The 15,867-nt window shown below is 37.5% G+C and overlaps 1 protein-coding gene and 1 non-coding gene across 2 annotated transcripts in view; one reads left to right on the forward strand and one right to left on the reverse strand.

The window, feature by feature from the left end:
- Positions 1-15,867, reverse strand: part of LOC127194899 (heat shock protein HSP 90-alpha-like) — a 477,387-nt gene that overhangs the window by 303,533 nt on the left and 157,987 nt on the right. The gene's annotated exons all lie outside the window — the stretch shown is intronic.
- On the forward strand, positions 12,326-12,455 carry LOC127194981 (small nucleolar RNA SNORA72). The gene has a single exon (XR_007831351.1). It is a non-coding gene; the product is annotated as a small nucleolar RNA SNORA72 (small nucleolar RNA).

The raw sequence follows: 15,867 nt of genomic DNA on the forward strand, positions 1-15,867 counted from the left end.
ATGTCAAAAGAAAGAAAGAAAGAAAGAAAAACTCATGAATGAAAGCAGTTCAAGAAAACAAGCACATAGTGAAATTAAAAAAAAAAAAAAAGTGAAAATAGGTTTTCTGTTCATTATCCCCTTTACAGTAACTGATACTTCTTAGGGGTATGCCTCTAAAACTAGAACCCAAACTAGGATGTGCCTGCCTCTAACACATGGACGCATATCCCTGATAATACATAATTAGGATAGCAAAAGCTAGTCATAAATGCTGTGCCTTATTACATCCTATTATATTTTTGTAATCTCAGGATGTGTGTTGGGAAATAAACATAGGCCATAGCAGGATGAAACACTCATGAGGATGTTGTAAAGCCTGGGGACCAGGATTAGAATGTTCTGTACCCAATCACAAAGAGTCTCTCTGGAGTGTCTTTCACACTGTTTAATATGTTACCCTCTGATTGACCTCCATTACCAGACACAGGCACATTGCCACTTTGTGAATTGGATATCATTGCTAGGCCCTAGCCATTTCACTGGACAAACAGAACAAAATGTGTACACCACTTAAAGCAAGCAGCAGGCAACATCAGCTTTGGTAAGATATGTTTAGACAAAGAAATCAATTTTAAGAAAATATATTTAGTATATGGCTAGGTATTAAGTGCAAAATAAAAATAAGTTCATTATATTAGACCTAAATAGAAAAGAAAAGCACAACATCATTCTAAGCATAGAGGACAAGTTGGATTAAAACTTTAGGGAAAACAAAGTATATGTGGGTATTAAGAGTGAGCCTCTGCCCACCCCCATTCCTGTAGAACCACCTCTAAGGAGAAATTATGCAATTTTCAATTAAACACACACACACACACACACACACACACACACACACACACACACACAGGGCTTTGAGCTAGATTGCCATTACAGAGCAGGAAAGATGCCTTGTCTTGTCAGCACCACTGTGTGCCTAGTCATAAGACTTTATATCCATGATGGAAGGAGTAAACTCCAGTGGTTAAGATAATCTCATAGTGTCAGAGCCACATACAGATAAGCTGATTACCGTGGAGGCTTTAAAACAAGACAAACTGGAAAACAGAGCACTAAACATCTCTTGTTATCAACAAACATGCACAGCAGCTGCCTGTAGTCTCCAACCACAACAAGTAGATCAACGGAAAAGGGAAAAATTCAGAATCTTGGCATTGAACTGAATTTAGCACAGAGCATCAGCATGAATTCAAATATGTGTGAATCACAGTAATCACGCGAAGTGCTAAATCACACATTTCATGGTTTATCCAAGCTACAACACTGTGGTCACTGTGGTGCGAGTTCCGTGGGGCTTATCAGGGTCAGATTTCTGATGACTTAGACTTAACACACACACACACACACCCACCCACACACACACACACACACACACACTGTAATCCTTTCCAATAACCCACTGTAATAGAATATCACATAGTGGTTTATCAACCATTTGGATATATTAATCAAAATATTGATAACATCTTGTAATAAAAATAAATTGAAGAGAAATACTTTGCCTATGCCTATATCTTTATCCATATTTTCTTGAATAGTTTCAAAAGTCAGAATTTCGTCAATAACAAATTCCATTTTCAATTAAATACTGTGGAGTGAAAGGTAGGGATCAGGTTTTATTTTTCTATGTATGGATAGCCAGTTTTCCCAGCACTACTTTCTACTTTGTGTCTTTTTTAAAGCACCTTTGTAAAGAAAACTAAAGTGTCATACTCTGTGTGGTGTCTACCCTGTCCCAGTGATCTACATGACTTTAAAATGCCATTGAAATATTGCTATGTAATATGATATAGAACGATTTCAGACTTCAACAAGTGGTATTATATCCAGATAAATAGTGTCTGTACATCAATGGAAATCATTGCCAGAGTCAAGAATCAGACTATACTATGGAAAATCAGCATTTGCCAACTCTATGTCAAACAGATTGGTATTTAGAATATGAAAAGAACTGAAGGAAAAAATGCTTTGAGCCAAATTATCCAAACAATAAATGTGCCCAGTGAAGTGAAGAATTTTCACAGAGAAGATACAATTGGTCCACATATTTGTAAAAAGGTTTTCAAAATCCTTAATAATTAGAGAAATTTAAATTAAAATGGCACATAAGTCCAGTTGCAATGACTGTTTTCAAGAAAACAAGCGACAATAAGGGCTGTTGTGGGTGGGGAAAGAACCTTTACTTACTGCTGGTCAGGATGTGATCTGGTGTAGCCAGCAGGAAATCAGTAGGAAGAATTTTCAAAAAACTAAATGCAGAACAGCCATAGACTCAGTTGAACTATGACTGAGTATATACCTGAAGTAATCTAAGTCAATATACCAAAGAAATAATTTTATACCCATGTTTATTGATGCACTTTGCATAAAAATTAGCAAGTGAAATCATCTTAGATGCCCACCAGTACCTGACAAGGTAAAGAAATGGGCAGATATATGTGCAATGGAATTTTGCTCTGCCATGAAACAAGATGAGATTATGAATTTTCAGGCAAAATGAAACTAAAATTTTTGACATCAAGTGAAATAAGATATATACAAAATGACAGATATAAAGACTTTTCTCTTACATGGTTTGTGTATGTGTGTGTGTGTGTGTGTGTGTGTGTGTGTGTTTATATGTGAGTCCCAAAACTGTAAAGAGCCATAAGACTCCAGGGAGACTTTAAGGAAGAAGAGAGGAAATAAAAAACAGGGCAATATAATGCAGGTGGCACAAATGCAGAAAAGGTTTATATTCTGGGGAGTGGAAAGAGATAAAAAAAAGAAGGAAGAAAGGGAACTGGGCAGGTAAAAACAAAATTTATTGATAAATACCTATGAAATATCATTATGAAACCCATTTGCCTATATGCTGACTTAAAATTAATTAAAACTCAACTGAAATATATTAATCTCAAGCATCACATTGTGTGCAGTTATACATACATAAGAAATATACATCAAATAAGAAAACTTTAGCATTTCATATGTATTTTTTATCATTTTCTCGCAAATGTGGAGTTTTAAATAAATTGCCAACATTTAAACATAGGGCAATTAATAATACTAGAGTAGTTTGTGGTGTACAGTACTCTAAGGCTGAGGCTGGTAAGGAGCTAGTTTAATGAGTAACATACAGAAATTAACATTACAGTTAAATCCGAGAATGTCAAAAGCCCAACATGCCTGTTCATAGGTGCTGTCTCAGTACATAGCTGCTGCTTCCGTACTTAGCGTCCAGGGATCCGGGGAACTAACTGGCCAGCCAGCTTAGCAGAAATGCTGGGTTTCTGAATCAATGAAACACCTTGTGTCATGACAAGGAGATGATGAAGTAAAACACCAGCTGAGAACATACAAGCCTAAGACCTGCGCTCTTGCACATCCCTACTCACTACAGTCGTGTAAGTGCACAGACATATCCACACACATAAAGACAAAGGGTGCCATAGAGAGTCGCCATCAGGAAGTCCATTTGACAAATACGATTAGGACAGACATAATGAAAGATGGAGGATTTGGATATACGGAGAAAACAAGGAGATGGGTAAAATTGGAAATTTTTAGGGAATGGGGTAATATACTAGAGACATAAAGATAAGAATATTATTTCATACGTGAAGAGAAGGACAAGACATAGAATAACCTATAACCCAATTGGTAGTGAAAGAAGATGTAAGTTTCAAAATACGAAGGAATACACTTCTGCTTTGAAAGTTTATTTGGACAATGACAACTGAACAGCAAGTGTTCATGAAAACTGTGAGAGGAGGTGGATGGAAACATGACTACCTTTAGTGGACATATATTCAAAGCAGAATAGTGTGGTATAGCAGCTTGCCTGATAATTTGTTTTAGAAACAATCTCTGCCATTCCTGCCTGTTCATTCTTTCCAATTCATCGGGCCATCAAGATTCCCTTCTCTTACTCTGTTGTGTGATTAGCTACATTACAACTTTGCCACTGACGTTACGCTGACTTGTCCTAGGTAGAGTTTGTCATGTGATAACTTAAAAATAAATTTCTACACAGGCTCCCCAGTCCACGTTGACATGAAAATTACATATACAGTGTTCTGCCTGCATGTACACCTGCACATCAGAAGAGGGAACAAGACCTCATGATAGATGGTTATGAGCCACCATGTGGTTGCTGGGATTTAAACTCAAGACCTCTGGAAGAACAGATGGTGCTCTTAACCACTGAGCTATCTCTCCAGCCCCAAAAATTAAACTTTAAATAAATATGTGTCCTCAAGATGTAGTATTTTAAAATTTGGAAATCACTTTAAAGAGCAGTAATGACAATGAAAATAGCAAAGCAATATCATATACTGCCAAGAAGTTATGGCATTGGTTGGACAGAGAGAGAGAGAGAGAGAGAGGAGAGAGAGAGAGAGAGAGAGAGAGAGAGAGAGAGAGAGGAGAGAGAGAGAGAGAGAGAGAGAGAGAGAGAGAGAGAGAGAGAGAGAGAGAGAGGCTGAGACAGAGAGACCCACAGAGAGAACAAGAAATAGAAGACATGCTTTCCAAAGATAATGACTTGTCTACTGTGATTTCTTACCATCAATAAGTTCAAATCCCACATTGCTGCCCAGAAGACAAGATGTAGGGTCAGTTCTCCCCCAATCATTCCTTCACAGTCCAGTTCACTCATGCCCCTGCCACCAGGGTCATCTCTACTGTGCTGCCCAAGTGAGGTGCAGAGCCTGCTCTCCTTAGTGCCCCAATAGATGAGGTGAAGGACCAGCTCTCCTGCTTTCATGACCCAAGGTCCAGCTCTCCTGCCTGTCACAGGTGTCAAAGGGCAAGGTAGAATGACATCTCTCCTTTGCTCACATAATTGCATGAGAGATGAGTGGGAGGCCTAGCTATTCTGACCTTACATCCTTGGGCAGGTTTACTCACATCTCCTTAGAGCTGGAGAGCTGACCATGCCCCTCACCTGCTGCTGCACTTGAAGAGTGGGCCTGCTCTTTGTCTGAGCAGCACAGTAGAACTGACCCTGGTGGTGGGAGAAGAGGAGCAAGCAGGTGGAAAAATTGGCTTAGGGGTCATTAGAGTGCAATAAACTGGCCCTACCCTTCGTCAGCTGCAACACAGAAGAGAGAAGGACCCTACACCTCTTATAGGCAACAAACTATAGCTGGTCCTGATTGCAGGGCTTGCACATGGGCCATCTGCAAGGAAGTGAGAGCAGAAGAGCTGGCTCTGCACCTTGCTGACTGCAGCATTGAGTGATCTACCTGGGGCAAGGTTGGAGAGTGCATCCTGGTGGTGTGGGCGTGGGAGAGCTGGTGGGCTTACCAGGTCAGACATCTCTCAGGCCCAGATCCAGGGCTTCAAGTTGGCATACCCCAATATCTACCCCATTGATGAATTGCTAGAACACTTGAAGGGACCAGTCCTACAGATCAAAACTACAGAATCTCCATGACACAGGGGAACAACAGTATATCTGAGAGCAGTCCCAGTTTCAGTATTGCTAGTGCAGCAAAAACCAAAAGCTTCTTACCAGACCACTGTAATAAACCTTTGCAGGCAAATGAGTGTAGACAAAAGGACATATCAGTGCACACAGTGACACTGTACAATTTCCAAAATGAGATTATCTCTCTTTTTTTTTCTTTTGGGAAGGAGGTTGCAAGGGTTGAGGTCAAGTCCGAGGGGATGAGTAGATGACTGGGATTGGGATATATGAACACATGATGTGAAATTCACAAAGAACCAGAAAAAAAGTTGAAAAAAACAAGTCAAATCCATCAAAAATGAGTTAAGTGCTAAGTCTCAACTATGCTTAGAAGTAAGCCTTGAAGTTTTTTTTTCTGCTAAGATTTTTTTCTTTAAAATTCTATTGTTTAGAATTTTACTTAATTTAATATTCATTTTGACACAAAACTTACATGTATGAAATTTAGATAAGGTTGCATTTATTTTTCTGTCTATGGGATTTTCAAGCAGACCTACATCATTTCTTCAAAAGCCTGTTACCTACATTGGAATCAACTTTTTACAATAATAATACAAACTTATTCACATATTTATCTGTGAATCATTTACTTTCTTCCATTGGCCCACATGACAGTCCCTGTGATGACTACTGTAAATTTATCAGACAGAGTGATGATTTCCACAATATTAATTTATTAGAAATAATTTTAGCTAATGTAGAGCTTATGAATTTAATGTAAAATCTAGAATAAGATTGATAAAAATTTCATTTATTCTACATATCAATTCAAAAAGATTTTAAATCTTTTCTAAATTGAGCCTTACAAAATTCACAATGGGTATCCAACCTTTTATTCCTATTTAGAATTTCTTGAAGATTAGTAAGTGAAAAATACAAAATATAAAGTTATATGCTGTGTAAATTCATTGGTGTAACATTGTTGTCACAAAATATGTGAAAGTGGAGAATAAATTTGTTTGTTATGTGTTAGATACAAAGCAGTTTTGGAATTAGATACAAATGGGGAAGTAGAAGACTGAGTATGGTCAAAGGTAACTGGACAAAATTTCCTGTTGACTGAATTATTTTATATTTTGGCTGTGTTGGATGATAGGCTGCATATGTTTTTTTTTAATTTTTTTATTAATTTACCCTTGTTACATCTCAATGGTTATCCCATCCCTTGTATCCTCCCATTCTTCCCTCCCCCCCCCCATTTTCCCATTATTCCCCTCCCCTATGTCTGTTCCTGAGGGGGATTACCTCCCCCTATATATGCTCATAGGATATCAAGTCTCTTCTTGGTAACCTGCTATCCTTCCTCTGAGTGACTCCAGGTCTCCCCCTCCAGGGGACATGGTCAAATATGAGGCACCAGAGTTCGTGTGAAAGTCATCCCCACTCTCCACTCAACTGTGGAGAATGTTCTGCCCATTGGCTAGATCTGGGTAGGGGTTTAAAGTTTACCTCCTGTATTGTCCTTGGCTGGTGCCTTAGTTTGAGTGGGACTCCTGGGCCCAAATCTGCCTATCATAATGTTCTACTTGTAGGTTTCTAGGACCCTCTGGATCCTTCTACTTTGCTATTCTCCCATGCTTCTCTCATCTACAGTCCCAATAGGATGTCCTCCCCTCTGTCCCAGTTTCCTGGTAAGTGAAGGCTTTCGTGGGACATGCCCCTTGGGCTAGTATGCAGATATAAGTGAGTATATACCATTTGAGTCTTTCTGCTTCTGGGTTAGCTCACTCATTTGCCTATGTTTTTAAACTATGCAGATTTAATATACATCACAATATTAGCTGTACAGTCCTCAATAAGTAAGCTACAATCTGTATGACAAGAAAAGTTAGGTATAGACTGGAGTCCGAGGAGGGATGGCTCTCCTAGAAAGAAGAAAGAAAAGTATGGTTAGAGGAAACTGGTATGTGAGGATTAAACAAGGAGGAAAAAAAGAGGAGAGTGAGGAAGGAAGCAATGGAGGCACAACTGAAACAATGAGCCATTTGAGGAGTCATAAAGAAATCCATTACTATGGAAGATTATTAAAATATATCCTTACATCAAGACAATATAAATAGAATTACCAAATAATGGAGGATACAGAGCTTCACCTAGACATCTGGCCACCAAATGAAGCCTTTAATTCCAGGAATGGGTCACATGTACTCATGTTGTGAAAGATCCGCGTGGGAACAGCCAATGCTATTGGTTTCTTTCCACAAACTGATGATAAAGACCTATTATTAAAGACAACACACATATAATTCCCTGGACACAGAGAAGTCTAGCTGGTGACTTCCTAACTTGTGCTCATCATAATGGATGCTAGTTTGCACACTATCAAAGGAACCAAGTGAACATTAACCTGCCAAACCCCTTTGATCTGCAATGACAATCTCCCTTCAAGATATGCTGGTTCAGTAGTGGCACAAAGGTTGTGGGACTAACCAATCAATATCTGATTTGGTTTACAACCCAGTCCATAAGATGAAACCCATTCCCAAGACTGTTGGGGTGGCAAAGAACTTGAGACCACATAGCCTATGTACTTAGTAAAATACAAATACTATTGCTGTGCTAAAAGAACATAGCAATAAAGTAACTCCTCATGACATTATGCTATACTCAGATCAGTCTTTGCTCCTCCATGTTTCCTAGAGTACGTAAGAACAAATGGGTGACCACAGATGAACAAAGTACAGAATGAGAAACCTTGGAATACTCAGTCCTAAATGAGATGCCTCCACAAAATCCCTCCTCACATCATTCAAGGAACCTCACAAGAGTGAAGGCAGAAAGAGCTAGGGGCAATGGGGAAGGACAAGGAAACAAATTATGTGAACTGACAGAGACTGTAGGAGCATGCACAGGCCACACACAGTCTGTAGGAGGTGGGGTTCCAGTGCTGAGAGAAATAGTGAACACAAGTTCCCACTCCTAACTTAGAAGCTATCTTCCATTGAAAACCTCTTGCAAAGGAAAATTTTTTTTCTCCAATGAAATCTCACTGGGCATAGAAACCACTCTTACGTGTGGACCACAGGTGCCGCAATAGACGGCCAGCATAAAATGAACTCAATATCATTTTTCTTCTGTCTCATAATGCTTTGTCAGGACTTTTAATTTTTTATTTCAATTTAATTTACTTTTTTTTTTTTTTTTTTTACCTTACAGGTCCTTTGTGTGTTATGGTTTCCATTTTTGTGTTTTTATGGGATTTCTGTGTGTGTGAACATGTGTCTCTATTTTACTTGCTAAATTTTTCACTGTTTATTTTGTCCCATTTAATTTTGTTTGTTTCATTGTATCTTATTTTATTTGATCTTATTATTTTTTAGATGCCTGCTTCTTTCTAATAGAGAGAAAAATGGTGTAGGTTAGGTTTGGATAACAGGGGACTTGAAGAGTATATGGGACAAGTTGGATGCTGGGAAACAGTAATAAAAATATACTGTAAGATAAAACCTATTTTCAATAAAAGAAACACAAACATTCACAAAGAGAAAAAGGCAATAAATGTTGATAAAAAATGTAGTATGTTAATAGCAATATCATTATTTTAATAATGGGCTACATTTTATGAAACAGAACATTGGAACAAATTTAATAAAGACTGTGGTATAATTTTCATCTTCAACTTGACTACATATAATGTTAAATAAAACTCAAATGACTAGGTACATCTGTGGGAGAGTTTTCTTTTTCTTTTTCTTTTTTTGGTTTTTTGAGACAGGGTTTCCTTGGTTGTTCTAGTCTTGCTTTGTAGACCAGGCTGGCCTCGAATTCGCAGCGATCCACCTGCCACTGCCTCCTGAGTGCTGGAGTTAAAGGCGTGCGCCACCACAGCTGGCTTGCGGGATTTTTCTTGATTGAATATTGTGAAGTCAGAGGATCTTTTGAGATAGGAATATACCTTGAATGTGAGATGGTATTTACAGACATGGAAGAAGGAAGTGCTTGCTTTTTTTCCTGCTTGCCCTCAATCTTGCTATCAAGTTCAGTCCTTCGTCTCCTGGATTCTGGCATATGCTTCAGACCAGCTGAGAAATCCAATTTAGAGGACCAAACAACTACAGGATTCTTAGATTCTCCATTTGGGAAAAAGGCGTTGTGGAAGAGTCTGACCATAATAAAGCTACTAAAATAAATCCTACTCACATATCTGAATTATGTAGTAATGATATTCATTCTATCAGTTCTGTCTCTAGAGAACCTTGCATTATAAAAAGCCCACGTGCGATGTCTATATTGTGCCTCTTTTTACGGCATAAAATTCTACAATGTTCTCAGATTTCAAAAAGTGCTTAATACAAAAAGTGAAATCCTGTGTAACAATTTCAAGGATTAATATAAGCATGTAACTGTGGAGACCCATGGTGGCCAGTGAACAAAATAGGGAAAAATGGCTCAAATATTTTTAAAATAATGTACCACAGAGCACATGCTTTGTATTTTTACACAGAATATTCTTCTTGGGAGGCAAAATCAGAGAGTTCGGATGTTAACTTTCCACTGGAGTCTGTTCCTGGAATATTATTTTTAGAACTATTTGAGGGCAATGGTGTTTGTTGACCCAGATTATAGAGCTCTTTGAAGCTCTTCAAAGCCTGAATTTTTAGATATAAAAATGAGGAATGGCACTAAGTGAATATCAGTGCTGATGTAAAGATTAGAGGCTTGACACCTGCAGTTACAACTATCAAGGTGAAATTCAGCACAATAATACACAAATATAGAATGGGACTAATATTATGTTTATAAACAATGACATTTGTGGTATATGTGAGCAGGATGCCTCCACCTCCATTAGTATTCATTATATACAGATGGTGTGACGAATGAGGTAATCCACTTGCTTTCTAGATTACCTTGGGATAGTTAGAAAAACATTATTGGTATGGGTTTTTCTTAAGTGTTTTGTTGTAGTATCCACTTTCAAATAAGTTAAGGTGAACTTTCTTTCTTCTCCCTTCTCCTTGTTCTAAAGAGATGCTTTAAGGCTCTTGTGCAGGACATATGCAGAGGTAGCAAAGTAACCGGGTATTTTTGCTTATGGAGTCAAGCCACACTAAATTCTCGAACAAAAGAGAGTTCGATTATGCTTTCTTGATTTCACTCGAAGAGAAGTGCACACTGTATTTTTGGTACAAATTTTGAAATAATATGTCCTTGCTGAAAATCAAAAGTGTAATATTCACCTAAACAGCATAAGCTGTGACCCTCAATGATTTATAATGTCTTTGAAGCTGCCAAGAGGTGGCAAAAACACTAATCTTAACTACAGGATAACAAATTGTATTTCTTTTATGATATTCCTGCCGTGGTGAAAATGGAAATTATTGATGCTGGGAACAGTGCCCATGGTGCTGTTAATCACTGCATTGCTATTAATTGATTTTCCTAGGCATGAGCCAAGACATGCTAGGCACCAGTTATTAACCCCTCTCCTACTCAACAAAACTATTTGATACCTCTTAGAGAGTAGAGATTTTAGAAGGAAATGCATTTTTGTTCTAATACCAGAGACACCTCTGTTTGGCACAACAGGTGATCAATGTAAACTATTTAGTAATTGATTAACTTCTGGAATGTAAGAGAACTTAATTGTTCCTTCCTCTGTATTACTCTAAAAATAATTTGAAATTATGAAATATCCAGTTCAGTCATCTCATATGTGTATGCAGATTCTTTGAGAATTTGATGATCTTCAAATATGAACTGGGAAATGTTCTTTTCTCAATACGACTAGAGAAGGTATCCCATTTTGTAAAAGAACAAAATAAAGTAAAATCCTAAACAGGCTAAATTTCTAAATACTAGAAGCTGAACTCCAAGTCAAAATTTCATCTCCTTCCTTCTCTCCCTCCTTCCTTCTCTCCTTCTTTCCTTCATTCCTTCTATCATTTTCTCCCCTTAGAATACCTAGTGAGTAATAGAATTCATAAGAACAGATAATAAAGGCAATTATAATTACAAACACAGAAAACGATGTTTTCAAAATAATTACTAGTTAGTTTTTACACAGTGACCATGTGCCTCATGTAGACAAAATTAGAGTACTATTATCCAAAATATTAGAAGGTTTGATTGAATGCATATTTTCCCCTTTTTCCTTAGTGGTCTATTACAGTAGTAGAAAAAGAAATAAACAAAATGCCCCACTAATTGGTCTGAACCATATATACAAAGGTTAAAATGGAACTGTTCATGACTACTGTCATAAATAGGCAAAATATTAGCTTTTCTACGTTAAGTTCTCATTACAGAAATTGTGATGGCTACCAAAAAACAAAACAAAACAAACAAACAACAAAAAAAAACAACAACAACAACAAAACAAACAAAAAACTATCCATCCATTACCATGGCCAGTATAGCTGTTGATAGGAACCAGAACAGCAAAAATCTTATGTAAGGAGAAGTGCTGACAAACAGAAAATAATTCTTGAATTAACATGTGTGCTTGTAACTTATACCATATTTTTATTGTCAGAAATAGACGAAAGAACATGTGTTAATAGATCATAATGTCAATACTAAGTGCAGATAACATAAAAATTCTAAGAAGAGTGATAAAGGATGGCCATTGAGAACTACAATTTATATTTTGTTAAATTGAGGCAGAATAGCAAATTGTAAACTGATACATAATGTAATGGATATTTTTACATTTAATACCTTGGTAGTTCAAACTATTTGTAAAAACAAATTCACTCCACTTTGCACTGTGTTATTTGTGTAAAGCTTGTGCACATATACTTGTGCGAGCACAGAGATGAACTACATTAATTATTCCAACACAGGCAGGACAAACTAACTGCTCAACAGAGCATTTGAAAAAGACATGAAATGTGGCTATTCTTCTGTTCTGATTCTGTGATAATCAGGACAGACTAAGCATTTCTATAGTAAGACCATGCATGCATCCCTAAACCTAGTTTTTTCCCTAGGCTGGGTTTTCTTAAAGCTGGTGGCCAACAGGTCCGATTTGATTGTTTTGTGTAATCATATAATGGGTAAGGTTCCAAGGTTTCTTTAATTGGCCTTAAGACCCAGAAGCAGAAAGAATCAAATAGTATATACTCACTTATATCTGCATACTAGACCAAGGGGCATGTCCCATGAAAGCCTTCACTTACCAGGAAACTGGGACAGAGGGGAGGAAATCCTATTGAGACTCTAAATGAGAGATGCATGGGAGAATAGCAAAGTAGAAGGATCCAGAGGGTCCTAGAAACCTACAAGTAGAACATTATGATAGGCAGATTTGGGCCCAGGAGTCCAACTCAAACTAAGGCACCAGCCAAGGACAATACAAGCAGTAAACTTTAAGCCCCTACCCAGATCTAGCCAACGGTCAGAACATTCTCCACAGTTGAGTGGAGAATGGGATATGACTTTCTCACGCACTCTGGTGCCTCACATTTGACCATGTACCCTGGAGGGGGAGACCTGGTAGCACTCATAGGAAGGACAGCAGGTTGCCAAGAAGAGACTTGATACCCTATGAGCATATACAGGGGGAGGTAATCCCCCTCAGGAACAGTCATAGGGGAGGGGAATAATGGGAAAATGGGGGGGGGGAAGAATGGGAAGATACAAGGGATGGGATAAACATTGAGATGTAACAAGAATAAATTAATAAAAAAATAAAAAATAAAAAAAAAAAGAAAAGTGACATTTCAGTTACTGTAATAATTTGAAGATAATCAATTTTATTCTGCTTTCTTGTCTGTAGAACATGTGGCTATTATAGGGAAATTTTGTGACTACAAGTTTCTATTTACTGAATGTAAAACTAATATTTTTATTTTCTAGAAACAAAGAAACATGAATTATAAGAAGTTTTGAATATTTGAATCCCTTCTTAGCTTTGAAGGTAACTTTTGCTTGGTGCTATCTCTTGGCATTTCAACTTAAGTTAAATTTCTGCGATAAACATCTTAAATTGTTTGTGCCTCTAAGGAAACTCTATAATAATACTTGCAGTGGAGGTTTTGGTGTTATTTAAAATAACTTACTTCTGGGAAAGAAAAACATTAGATATTCAATTCAAGTATAATTGCTGAAGACAGAGTATTTATGAGAATAAAAACTTGTAGGTAAGTTTTTGTATTAGAAAAAGATTATATTTTAAGACTGATATTTAACTTAAATGAAAATCAATAAACAGTTGAAAACTTATTAACAATATACCATGGCATGAAAAAGATGGGTAATAATGAGGAAGAGCTTGAAGACTCAATATAGGTATATTAAAATGCTGAATTACATATATATTAAAAACGGTAATGTCATAATATGGAAGTTTAGAAAGGAAATGATGACATTAGGGAAATTATTATAAAAGAAATGTGAAGCTACTCCACCTGGAGAAAGCACATACAGAAGAGAAACGTATAGTGCTTGTGAAAGGCATGAACCATCCAGGTTTATTAGAAAATAGTTTGAAGACATGATGAGGTGCTGAGCTTGGTGGCTGAAAAGTGATGGCCATGTTCAAATAGGCAGAGACGTTAGCACAAATGTCAAGTGGGATACGTAACATGCTACTTGCTAATAAGAAGAAACACTGATGCTCTTTGAATACACAATAAGCTCAGTTATGTACACTGGTTATGATTCTCCTTATAAATAGGGCCACAGAAAAATGTCTGTATTGAAATTCAGTTGTCATTGCATAGGCATTTTGGGGAAGTTTGGGGGGTGGGAGGGGGGAGTCAGGTATAGACAAATAATCCTGGCTTTCTGACCCATGTTAGAACAACAATGAAGAAGTAAAAAGTGGGCCAAGTTTTCTTCTTTTGGAAAAAACACATTGAGAGAAACAATATTTACTCAGCATAATGTGTTGGCATAATGTTCTTGTGGACCGTGCACAGTTTACCCTTGTTCATTCAAATGCTGATTTCTCCACTTCATTCTCTGGATCAATCTGGACATTGCATTGTGATGTTTTATTAAGTATCTCCAGTTTCGAGTTTATGTAAGTTTGTCTCCACTTGTTTGCTGTGTTGTCAATAAAAACATACTGGCCAATGCTGAGCAATAACAGAGAATAGGGTGGGACATCCTGATCCAGTGAGGGGAGGAAAAAGAGAAGATGAGGATGGAATCATGAGAAGATGACTGTGTGAACATCAGGAGAAAGTGGGCCTAGAAGATACCTTAAAAACAAGTATAAAGTGTGAAAACAGAATGGAAGGAAACTACACTATCATGGAGGTTTAGGATGGACTAATTATTGCACAGCATTGTGCTATAGGCTAATTAAATAAACCTGATCCCTTTGTGTGGTTATTTGGGCATAAAGCTGGTTAGGGAGTAACTGCTAATTTTACTAAAATAATAATTAAATATTAGGTAATCACTCAACATATGGCACCCAACTAAATTCAAGTATCCAAACCCTTAAAATCATATTTTATCATAGTTTAATAGGAGGAATAAGCTCCCAACAAGACAACCCAAGCTTAAAACTTAAAAACTCCCAGGTCAAAAACTATCTCCTACATGTCTCTTTAAGGGGGCTTTCAGACATGCCAGGAAGCAAAAGGCAGCCTACTGTAGGCAGATGGGAGTGGATTCAACAAAATAGCTGTACTTTCAGCTCAGCTCTCACACGCAACGGAGGGGACTATGGAGCATGGCTGCTTGGATGGATGAAACAAGGAGACACGCAGCCCTGTCTACAACTGCACTTAGAATAAGTGCCACCATGGCAGAGGGTACACGGATCTCTTCTGGCTTTGCTTTGTTGGTTGTTGCTATGGACCTAGTGGCAATGTGCCCTCTCTAGGAAAGTTCGGGGAGATAGTAAGAAGAAATCCAAGAGATATGAGGCTAAGTTATGGACAATAGGAAAGGAGGAAAAAAGAGGGCTCTTCCCAGTAGAAACTAGATTAATAGTGGCTGGAATTCCGAGTTCTCTGCCTAAAAAAGGTTTGTCTACTCGTTCTGGGAAAGGTCCACCTATACAATTTTAGCCACAACTAAATTCCAAATAATGGTAGACAGGGCTCCAGCACTGCAGTCAAAATGATGCAACTGGCCCAAAATTTAAAATTATCTTGTCTCTTTGCTTGAATTTTGCTTGAAATTTTAGTTTTTTCCCTAGAGTGGAAAAGAGAAAAATAATTCTGCTGTGTGACATTGCTAAAACATGAGTATTTTTAAGATTTTGAATGGATTTGAGAACAGGGCAACTATGGCACCTGCCTTGGAATATACCCAGAATATGCTCCAGCACACAACAAGAAAATTTACTCAACCATGTTCATAGCAGCCTTATTCATAATAGCCAGAACATGGAAACAGCCTAAGTGTCCCTCAGTAGAAGAATGGATAAAGAAACTGTGGTACATATACACTATGGAATACTACTCAGCTAC

Source organism: Acomys russatus, chromosome 10, assembly GCF_903995435.1.
Source record: "Acomys russatus chromosome 10, mAcoRus1.1, whole genome shotgun sequence".
Classification (NCBI taxonomy): domain Eukaryota; kingdom Metazoa; phylum Chordata; class Mammalia; order Rodentia; family Muridae; genus Acomys; species Acomys russatus.